This window comes from Palaemon carinicauda, chromosome 27 (assembly GCF_036898095.1).
Source record: "Palaemon carinicauda isolate YSFRI2023 chromosome 27, ASM3689809v2, whole genome shotgun sequence".
Lineage (NCBI taxonomy): Eukaryota > Metazoa > Arthropoda > Malacostraca > Decapoda > Palaemonidae > Palaemon > Palaemon carinicauda.
The window spans coordinates 53,902,764-53,915,263 of record NC_090751.1 but is presented as its reverse complement, the minus strand read 5'-3'; the positions used below and the strand labels follow the sequence as shown (position 1 = coordinate 53,915,263).

General features: G+C 34.3%; 1 long non-coding RNA gene across 1 annotated transcript in view; it reads left to right on the top strand.

Annotated features, from left to right (window-relative positions):
- The window catches only part of LOC137621194 (uncharacterized), an 833,937-nt gene that overhangs the window by 87,257 nt on the left and 734,180 nt on the right, over positions 1-12,500 (top strand). The window lies entirely within an intron of this gene.

The window sequence follows — 12,500 nt, the reverse complement described above, 5'->3', positions numbered from 1 at the left end:
AGCAATAATAATAAAAAAAAAAAAAAACTAAAAATCCAAGACTTTCGTAAACATAATCAGACCAAAATTAAAATGTTTGCTTTAAAGGATGAAATGGGGAATATCAACAAAAGAGATGTAGCGATAGAAATTGTAGATGATTTTTATACAGTGCTATACAATAGTGATAAAAGTAATAACTTTTCCAATAGAAATAATGAAACATCTGAGCTGGTACCAAAAGTAACATAGGAGAAGGAGAGAAGAATTAAAAGGCCTGAAAAGAGGCAAAGCAGAAAATGACCTAACAATTGATTTAATAATAGATGGAGAAGATTTCGTCGTAGTACAACGGGCTGAACTTCATACAAAATGCCTGCAAGAATGTTCTATGCTTACAGCTTTGAAAAACTATCATTATACTAATTCACATAAAGGAAGACACAAAAGACCTGAAAAATTACCGCTCGATAAGTTTACTCTAAGTAATATATAGAAAATTTATAAAGATCACATTAGGGTGAATGGAAAGACAGCTTTAGAAGCTTGGAGCCTTACTAAAGCTTTGAACATGCGCTAGTTACAACTCAAAGTGCTATTGAAAGAATAATGATGGGATTAACACTAAGAGAGAAAAAAGCAACATGGATAAGACTTTAAATAAGAATAAGAAATGGACATGGGCAGGGCATATTATGCGAATGACACATAATAGATGGGCATTAAGAATAACAGAATGGGTCCCTAGAGATTGCCAAGGACGCAAGGGAAGATTTATAGAAGACAATTGAATGACGAACAAAGAAAATTTCCCGCGATACAGTCATAGAAAGACCATAAACATATGCGAGTGGAAAGACAAGTCTGAGGCCCTCGTGTTACAGTTGACTAGTAACGGCTAATGTGATGATGAAACATGTATATGTATGTATATATTTATCTATATGTGGTACAGATGTTAAGAGGTTTCCCTCTCCAGTGAAAAGTATCACGTTTCATTCCCAATGGAACCGGAATGCTCACGACTTCTTCAGTTGAAATAAAACTGTCTATTGACCGTAGCACCTGATGATTATTTGACTTCGGTCAGTAGTAACCAAAGTGGAAAAGCCATGTACTCGCACACTTATTTAAAAAAAAAAAAAAGAAAGCACTGAGAAACAGGCCGGCTAATCGGTCGCTGAGCCATTCCATGGAGGAGGAAGACACATATGCATTGTGTACCTTGTGTTGGAAGTTTGATGGGGGGGAGATGTGTTGTATCTATTCTTTTTGTGAAATCTAAAATTACCTGCGATATATTTAGAGATAATGATTTTAAAAAATAAAAGTATGTGTCTGATTTGTAGATACATTAAGCACACAGTTACCAGAATTTTTTTTTCTACTGTGTCCTTAATTTGCTAAATTGAATTTAACAATTACCACTATAAGTTCTTGCGGCTATTGACGTTGATGTTTTTTTTTTTATAACTTTTTCGATGAAGGTTCTGCAAGGAATGAGTTCATAGCTCTTCCATTTTATCTTTGGGAATATTTTAGTTGAACCTTAAAGTTGATAGAACAAGCGGTCGATGCATACTATTGATGAATGAAAGCTTTTGTGTGTGCGGTCTGTGAATGGGTCCTGGGAGCTGCATGTTAGTCTTCAGTTCTTCTACCGTCTTTGGTTTCACTTTGATATTCACCTCCATTTACAATAGGCACCCATCATTTCCTTCCCATTATCCTACCTCCTACCCTTTACCATCTACCCCGCACACCCTCCTTCCTTTAGCGACACAGCAAAGGCTTTACTCCATCGCCACGTTATAGGTTATCGACCCTTTGCGGCCAGCGTTTGGGGGAGCGTCCTTAACAATGGCACCAACGGGGAACCTCTTCTGCGTTTCCTGAGGTGTAGTGCCGCCACGGCCTTTGACTCAAAGGTGCCATGCCAGCCTCTAACCGACGTTTCCCTAAGGACTGAATGGGACGTGGACCTTTTCTTTACCTGCTTTGCTTCTTAGAATGGAAAATGATAAAAAATCCTTTATCTTATACATTTTTATAGTAGAATTATATCGTGTAAGAATGATATAAAATTAGCTACGCTATTCAGTTGACTCTAGACTGATGTAATCGAATTTTGATTGTATTACTCTTCAAGGTTGACATATTCCTCTTTAAGTCTTATATCTTTGAGAGAATGCTGTTTCGGGGAGAGTGTTGGGCTGTCAGTCTTAATTCATGATTTTATATCCATCAAACTGTAGGGAAGGTTCTGTCTAAGAGATCTCATACATTAATGCAGTTAATTGTTGTCCATATGGGTAGAAAATATAGACATAAAGTCTACTGCGAACCATTGTATTGATAACTTAGTCCTGACAACCTTTTAATTATCTGTCTGTTCGTTAATTTCAAATGTAAATGATACGTTTATGATTCCATTTTTGCTTTTTGCTCTACTAATCCTGGAAGTGTCTTGCTTTCTGTTTAAACTAAAGATGTCCCTTGTAGCGGTCTTCCTGTTTATTTTCATGTCATTTTCAGCTCTCTGTGGCTCAATTTTTTTTTAATAAAAATTTGAATATAGATTGTAGATCACATCTTTCTATTCTTTTTATTTCCCTCAGATTAAGGATCCACCATTTTTGTCAATTTCTGAATTTAGAATTAAGATTCAACTTTTATGTAACTTTCCTCTCGAACATTCAGATTAAGTGGTCGTCTTTTCTGTCATTTTCCCATATATCAAGGTTAAACGTACCCAATATGTTCTTGTATCATTCTTTCGTGCATTCAAACTAAGCCTCGTGTTCTCACCATCCCCCCCCAAAAAAAAAAGTTTGCAGTCGAAGCTTCAATACTTTTCAATATTTATTTTGCATCATATGAAACTTGTACATGAACCCTAGCTTAGATAACTTGCATCTAATTACCTGATTTTTCGTGGTAATTTTCGGGAGATTATACTCTTTTATCTTCTATTATTCATTAATGTCTCATTCTCCTCTCATATTTTCTTGATAAATCACAAGGGATAAATATATTTTTTATATGATTCTTTTTGAAGATGCTTTATTTCAGGGTTAAAAGAATATTGCCGTGTTTTCCCTATATTGCTCAGAATATAAATTTTGTAAATTTACTCGTATCAATTAGTTTTGCCACCTTCCTTTTGTCCGTACATTTTGTTTTGCCAAATTACACTGTTCTTGCTTATTTTGGAAATCAGACTTTTATTTGTTGATATGATAAATCTTGACACGTTTTGCTCTGCATATTTTGGTATTTATTTTTTCCATTTTTCCCGCCTATATATGGTATATTATTCATTGAGGTTCATTTCTGTGTATTCTATTAAAGGCAAAAATGGTTAAGATGCTGTCTAAGAAAATACTAGCCTTGTGCAATCTTTTATTTTTCTACATAACATGAAACCTTCCGTTTTAGATAATGCTCATCACTTGCTTATTCATTTATATATATATATATATATATATATATATATATATATATATGTATATATATATATACACACATATATATATATATATATATATATATATATATATATATTTTTTTTTTTTTTTTTTGCTTAATGAATCTCAATATTTTATGGTTATTTGATTCCTATTCTTAATCTCCAGCAAACGAAGTAACTTTCCTTCGGAAAAGAAAGAAAAACCATATGTTCCTCCGCACTAGACAGCCTAAACCTCTGTTTTTTTTCCCTGTTTTGAAGTGATTTCATCGTGCTCCCGGAGCCCCCTTAAATCCTGCTTTGTCCCCCAGGTCATAAACTGTACCTCTAACCTAGTGGGTGGAGCCTTCGCCCTTCTCTTTACACGATTTCTTTATGACTTTCGCGTGTTCGGGGCGCCTGACCTCCAAGGAAATCTTCGAAATTCTTTTACTGATTTGTCCAGTTCTTCACGCCTGGGCGGACACACGCTTACTGGCCCGATTAGATGTGTGAGTTTCTCGTTCAACATTGTTATGGTTAGAGTTTGTTTACTATTTGGATATATGCCTTCCTATAATGCAAATGAATAGTCTTTATATAATTCAAATGCCGTACTCAGTAGGATATTGAGGACATGTCGTGCAGTGCAGATGAATCTGAAAAAATCGTTAACTTTTTCTTTTGTCCCATTTATTTGTCACGTTACTCATGTTCAGTATGTATTAATTTATTTATGAAGTTTTGCTTAAAAAAATGAATTTGGTTCAGTGTGTGTAAGTGTAGAATAAAATTTTCAGTTTAGGAAACTATTCCTTTTAAGGTTTTCTTTCCTGAGTTTTCACTTCTATTTTACATTTGAGCTTTATCCTTCAATTGTCAAGTCGTGTCTAATACTCATATTGTAAACTTTATTTTATTTTGATTTTACTCGCATATGTTATTATTATTATTATTATTATTATATATATATATATATATATATATATATATATATATATATATATATATATATATGTGTGTGTGTGTGTGTGTGTGTGTGTGAGGACCATGAAGCGTAAATGATAAATGGAGAATTGTTGAATTAAAAGCTCGAGATAGGGACGACTGGCGAAATCTAACAGAGGCCCGTTGCGTCAATAGGCGTAGGAGGATATATATATATATATATATATATATATATATATATATATATATATATATATATATATATATATATATTCGTGGCCGAATGGGTTAGTCACTGTCTATATAAGCTTGCCGACCAGGGTTCGATTCCCGGCCGGAGCCAAGCTCTTGTCTTTGTGAGATTTCGCCTGGGGCTCTGATCCCGAGGTTGTTAAGAGAATCCAGACATTAATATATCAAAATATATATGGCTTATTTGATATATATATATATATATATATATATATATATATATATATATATATATATATATATATATATATATATATATACAGTATATTAAGAGAAAAGGAAGAGCAATATTTTTTTTTTTTTGTGGGGTGGTTTCTCGATTTTTACCGAAGGCACAGTACATGTTTTTATTTAATACACTGTTTTTAATTTGGGAAACATGTCCCATCATTCTCTGAAGATTTCTTCAATGCTGCTAATCTACTATTGATGATAAACTAGTCTGGTCTTATGCCAGTATGTACTCTACTTGAACTAAGATGTTCTAAATTGTACTTACATAGCCTAAAGAAATATGATTTTTCATTAGTTCAAACTCTTATCATGCAAAATTAATCCATAATTAGATGAATATTACAATAGAAACACTCATTGCAATTACATAAAAAGCTCATTCTGTCACGTCTTCGGAAAATAACTGCTCTGCATGACAGTTTATCTGCCACCATCATAAAATGGCAGACACTTGAACTGTGATACCTGAGGTACAATAATTACAGACCAAGAAATAGTATCAAAATTATTAGCACTCTACCTGCACTTTATATCGCCAGAAAACCTCCTTCAGTCACCAAACAAGAAACTTGTTATCTACACACCCAACCCTTACTGATACCATCTAATAGAAATTGAACATCACTAAATGAACACTTAGCTTTTCGACATACATTATACCAAGGTCTATAGACTACACTACAAAGTAAATCGGGGCAGGAAGAGTTAAAATGATCTCTGAGACAATAGAAATGTATTTCATATACATACATATATATATATATATATATATATATATATATATATATATATATATACAGTATATATATATATATATATTATATATATACGTTATATATATATATATATATATATATATATATATATATATATATATATATATAAATATATATATTAAAGGATAACGCACTGATGGATTTCAAAACGAACTATGTGTTCGAAAACATTTTATGTTGAGGGAAAAAAGTAAGTAATAAAGATTTTTAATGATATCAACAAGTCTCATGTAAATAAGTTTCGTTCTGGTATCGAACCTTTCATCCGGTTTCTAAACCTTTAGATGTACTTTCTATGTCGGAACTGATGTGCGTAGGAAAGCATCTGAGCAATAATTGGAAAGAAAAATGTGGCAATAGTGCCATCACCCCGACCTATCTCTCCTTTGAGCCTGTGGCTCATCCCTCTTTTGCCTGCTTATTGCCAGAAGCATAAATGTGATATCTACATCAATTCGTGATGAAATTGGAAACTTAGATATATGAATTAGAATATAAGTAAAATCTTCAAGACAATTCTATTTTGTTTTGATATATATATATATATATATATATATATATATATATATATATATATATATATATATATATATATATGTATGTATGTATATCAGCAACCGTTGACAGTCCACTTCATGACAAAGGCCTCAGACATTTCCTTTCACTCCTGTCTGTTTTTATATACAGTGCATACACAAAGGTCTTTACTCTTTGGATCTCACACCGTTTGGACACGCTTGTATTTACAGACTGTAAGATCCAATCAAAAGGAAGAATTACAACATCTACGGTCTAAAAAGAGAACAGGTCAGGAAAATCGTCTTGAGGTGGTTCGGTCATGCGATAAAGAATTGGGGCACGATGTGTTTTTGAGAAGCGTCTTATTTGGAAAGGTAGAATGGTAAAAGATAGGAAGGACTAGAAAATAATGGGGTCCTAATTTTCAGAGAGAGAGAGAGAGAGAGAGAGAGAGAGAGAGAGAGAGAGAGAGAGAGAGAGAGAGAGAGAGAGAGGCTTAATAGAAATTAATGGTGATGTGTGTTAATAGGTGTGATGCGTTGCTGATGTGTCTCTTTTGTTCAGGTGTATGAAAGGGTTAATGTTTTGGATGTTTTCTGTAAAGGGGATTCAACTATGGCTAAGCAATTAAAGTATGTATGAATGTTACAATAAGCTTTGTCTTATTAGTTTTGGGAGCTGTCCATAGTTGTTGTAGTGATCGATAATACAGTATTTTGACAACATTTTAGGACACTGGGAAATCTCATGCCCCTATTTCTCAGTTGTTGTCAGGTTGATTAGAGTTCTTTGCTTTCGAGTTCATAGTGGAAGTAATTTGATGCATTTTGTGGCTCGAATTTCAAGATGCTCTTAATCTCCAGTAGCATTTAGTGCTCAGTTTGTAAATAATAAGAAGATGTACTTTAAAGCGATTGGGATTTTATGGTTGACCAATGTTGTGGTTTTTGTTTTCGTTATCGTCAAAAGAAAATGTCATTTAGGCCTATGTATCTTGAAATCTATGAGTTTTTAATACATTGTTGATTATATTACATGTGAAACAGTTTGATTTAAAGCTAACCGTCTGAACATTCTGGTAATTCCTTGATTAAATGACTGATAATTCAAAAGATTTATCAGTATTTTTTCCATGCATATATAAGCCTATATCGGAATGTTTGTGTATGTATTTTACTATTTTCTTCGTTATTAATTGTGATTTAGTTTAAAGAACCAATTAAAGGAAACTTCCTTACGTAAGGTAAATTACTACAAAAATGATGCACTAACCTAGTGTAGTTTTAGATTGAAGCGCTTGTATGTAAGCAACAGACCTGTAACTATGGTGTGGAGAATGGCAGGGCCTTAGAAGTTTATGTGGTTCTGCAGTTACTGCCACCAGAACGTGCGACAAAGAACACCGAATTTTTCACCATTTTCTTTAATAAGCGAAAGTGCCTTTCAAGTCGTTGGCAAGTGACGGACAATGGGAAGAATAGGATCCACGTGATGACCCCCATCCAGTCCTTCTTCCTTTCACTCCTTTTTACATTCTGTTGCTTCCCATCTTTATTCACTTTACCTCCATCCTCCTTTCGTTCATGTTCTGAAAGGGCGGGAGGTTGGAGGGGGAGGGCTGCTGGCTTGCTCTTGCGGTCAGCCTGAGAGGAATGACATGCAGACCCCTTCGGACTGTCCTGAGGAAGCCAATCAGTCTTACACAATGAGACAATCAGATCCAACCTATTATGATTCGATCCCTTTGGATTGCAAAGTGATTTTTATTTTTTGTTTTCTCTTTCTCTTTTGGTTTCAAGACTGTTTGAAGATGGGCAAGATGCTCGAGTGTAAGGAAAGGGGGGGAAGCAGTTTCGTTCGAGAAGTTATTGGAGAACAAAGAACTCGGCCCTGCGATGGCTACCTGCATGGTGAAGTGAATAGGTTGTTCTTAATGGGAGTAAATTTAGCCTTTTTTCTTCAATGTAATGGCTCGTGTGATTATTGCTGAGGCAGGGAAGTATATCTCTGATTTATGGAAAAATAATCGTAATTATGTTTGGAATTGGGTAAGCAGTGCTCTAGCTACCTACTTCATAGAGGATTATTAGTATTTTTTTTTAACCATATCTCACTTATTTTGAATTTATATTAAAACTTATGTTTTTTAAGAGTCTCCCTACTTTGACCTTGAATCTCTTTTGAATACACAATGGTACCATGGAAGGGAAACGAAAACTCCAAAGTACAATCAATGTTTATCCAACCCATGCGTACTAAAAGGGACGAGTTTTACTGTCCCTGGTTCAAGAGATTTTTATCTGTCCCATATTTTCATCATTATTCATATTCTCAGGGTGAAAAAGAAATTGAAGTATGCTAAAATCCAGGCTGATTATTTTCTTGGGGTAAATGTCCGTTAAAAGTTTAGTATAAAGTTAGTTGAAATCCAATCTAATTATTACCTCCGCCAACGAAGGTGGGTGGAGGTTGTTTTCGTACCTGTTTGTCCATTTGTTTGTGTATGAACAATTTCCTGATGAACAATTTCCTGGCCACAATTTTACTCATAGAGTAGTGAAAGTTTTAGGGATTAATTATGTTGTGACGTGGAAGTGATTCAATTTTGAAAGTCCTAGGTCAAAGGTCAAGGTGAGATCAAAGAAAGAGTAAAGAAATAAGCTGCCGTGGTGGAGGTCTGCTGAGTGCCCCTCCAGTTTTGGACTTTTTTTTTATTCCTGAAGCTGTTAGTCCAATGCTACTTTTAATTTACTATGCGTTTTCAGTGAATTGTTTTATATATAGAACTTGTGGATAATACTAAAAGTAAATAAACAGATCTTGTTTGATATTTGATAAAATTCTCAGGTTTAGTTCCGTGTAATATATCTTGGACAGTAGATTCTTTGAAACCAAGACCGCCTGTAAACATTTGCAAAGAGTAATTAAAACCCTAAAAGTCGCTATCCTGAAATGGTTTTCTCCCAGAATCTGATTACTTGTTGCTTATAACAAGATCTAGATGACATTTTGCAAAATCATGCTAACAAACAAACAAACAAAACGAACTAAAAGCAAGTTCTTTGTCATATGTTAATATACTCTCTTAGTTTGCTTAGCATGATTGGGACATTTGCATTTAGAAAATGGTATTATATTGAATGTGTTATATGTTTTGTCAGTAAAATTGTCGTGTGCTATAAACAATGAAGACTAATTTGTATACACTAATTTCTTTTCTATAAATTTGCTATAAATGATGGTGTTTTTTTTTCCTTTATTCAAGACTCGTTGCTTTTATGCACATATTCGTAGCAAAAATAAAAGAAAGGTTATATCTACCGTACCAGTTTGCCCGTACAAAAGGCGGAAATTGCGTATTTTTTCCCCCTGATGAAGGAAACTACAAAAGGCCTCTTTGTTGGCGAGAGTCACAAAGAAGCCGAGGTTGTTTATAGAATAATGATATGGCATTCATCTTTTTATAACTCCTTCCCTGCGAGAAACCTTTTTCCTCTTTGGCTGGGAGGCAGTCGGACTGTGCCTTTAGAAGCACAGATAGACAGACGCAGACTGACAAACAGACACGCAGACAGCGGTTATTTAGCCGTCGTTTGAATGAGGCGAAAGCACGATCAAACACGGCATGTTTGCCTTGTACGTTGACCCCTAAAACATTGTGTTTAGGTTGTGTGCATTCCTCAGAGCAAAGAATAGACTCCCTCCTCCATCCCCCCCACACCTCCCGTGTTAACATCACAAACACAGGCCAGTTGTAATGATTTAATGTTGCACTTTTGTTTCTTTTGTTCTCTGCTTAATGAATCGGCGTCCAGTGAAAGTGATCCCTGATTACAAAATATACCGTTAAGGCGGCGGGGTAGTGGTATTTCTGTTTACGCTGCTACTGCTGATGTGCTGTTGTTTTGTCTGGAGAAGAGAACTGGTGTGTTATTGGTTATGATAAGTTTTATCGTTAGAAAAGCAAAATTTGTATATATACACTGTTGTCTCACAAATACCTTTTGATATTAGGTCTTAATATTTGAATGTGTGAAAATCACGAGTAAAGTTAGTGATTAAATTATCGCAATGTTATGTTTCTTTCTGTGGTTTGTTCTTATGCTCTTTAGATGTTGCTTCTGCTAGTGAAAAGAATATATTTATGTTATATACTGTGGTTTCTTCTGTCCATTGAGTGGAAAAATAGTTTTAAATGAGTCATTTTTCATTAGAGGATTGTTAATTTAACGAAGAGGATTTCTTTTTATTGTATAATTATAATACTGTTTGTAATCGTTGATTGTTATTGTTATAGTCTTTATAAGTATTATTAATGAATATTATACTGTAGTACGTGTTGTTTTATCTAGGATCGCGTTTATAAACATAATTGTGAATAAATGGATCATAGGTAAACTTGAGTGGCGAGATTGTTTTAATATGTTTTATGAGACACTAGGACTTGACATAATAGGATTTATATAAACTTTATAAATTACAGAGTGTTGTATTGCTCATTTCTTTCAAACGTATTTCATTATTATCTCACAATGGTTAGCAAAGCGCTCTCTTTTTTTTCTCGTTAGCATATTGATAACATCCAGCTGTTAGCCATCGGGTTGAAAACAGTAATGGTGACATGGCATTGTTGCTGTGCGCCGTTAAATATAATATTATGCGATTGTTTTGGCCTTTTCTTTAGAGAGAATAATTATGAGAGAAACGTCATTTTCACGGCACATCCTTGTGTATTATATTCTTTGCCTTGACTGAAGAATATTTTACGATTCCTTTCATTTTTTAATTTTGTATGTATGAGTGACAATGCATCACGTTTCCTCTCTCTAGACTTGAAGTTTTATATATCCATGGATCGCCCCCACCCTAATGCCAGTCAATCCCTCCCAGCAGCTAATAGGTACCAGCGTCTGTTATGTCAAGAAAAAAGTCCAAGGGCGAGAAATCTCATTCACGAAGACTATCTGAGAAATTGGAAGGATGTAAATTGTAACGCTCTTACCACCAAGTCCAAAAGGAAAAAAACCCTATGATGAAAAAGTATGTGTGAGTGTTAGGTGAACTTCGGTATGGATGAAAATTCCCATTATTTTTTTCTTAAAAGCAGACACTAAAATTCCATGAAATTAAGATTTACCGTGTGAACACAAACGGTTAAAAGAACCGATACCCTCAGTCCTCTCATAAAAAAAAATTGCTAATATTTCATTCCCGTAAAATCAAACTAAACGAATTAAACACAAAACGAAATTCTCTGTATGCATGTAGGCCTACCTGTTGAGTCATCACCAGGCATTCCCTGGCCTTCCTTGGTCCTAGCTAGATGGAAAGGGTCCTTTGGGCTCATCATACATGCATAGTGCACCGTCAATGTCTCTTAGCTCTGCCATTCATGAGCGACCTTTAAATCATGTTATATGTTGTCTATATTATGATACTTCTTTTGCAGTTATTATTGCACTTGCCTTATAATCCCCACCCAACTCTCGAGATGTACAGTTAGAATCAAAAGAACGCCGACACTCAAGGGAAATCTTTCGTCAGATGTGTCTAGTGTTCCCATTAAAAAAACAGAAAAGGTGTTGCTCTTCTTACTACTACTATGAAATGAGCGGAGCATTCTCCAACCTTAGCGAACCAAGGACAGTGAAGGGCTGTTTTTGTTGGCAAAAGCATACAAATGTTACAAATCGATTTGCCATATTTCAATTCTTTATTATCATTTGACGTCTCAACTATCCACTGCAAATACAAAACACACACTTTATATATATATATATATAAATATATATATATATATATATATATATATATATATATATATATATATATATATATATATATACACACACAATTACTAGTTTTTCGTGGGTGGGGCCAAGTAGACACTTTGCAGGGAAGGGTTGGGGGGGGGGGTCTCCTCTTCACAACCCCTTGCCCCAGCCAGTCCAACACAGGAAATAAGGAAGTCATTTCTGTTATAGGGGGTGAGGAGAGAAGTTAAATGAGTATTCTTGATACAGCCTGTAAGATATTTTATCATTGCCTAAATATTATTTGATAACCGTTAGCGTTCTAGCAAATATTTTTAACCGTATTCATTATTGGTTGATTTGTAAAAGATAGCAGCAGTAAAATAAAGTTAGTTGTTGTTGTTGCAAGTTTGATAAGTAACGAAATTTAAGTATCACCATTGCATAATAGATAATCAGTGATGGATACAATATATATATATACTGATGATTTCATAACACCTTGAATACAATAAGAATTTATTACTTCGTATCGAAAATAAGTGGAGGTAAATGAGTACGCTATTACATTCTAGCAAAGGCTATCAGAAA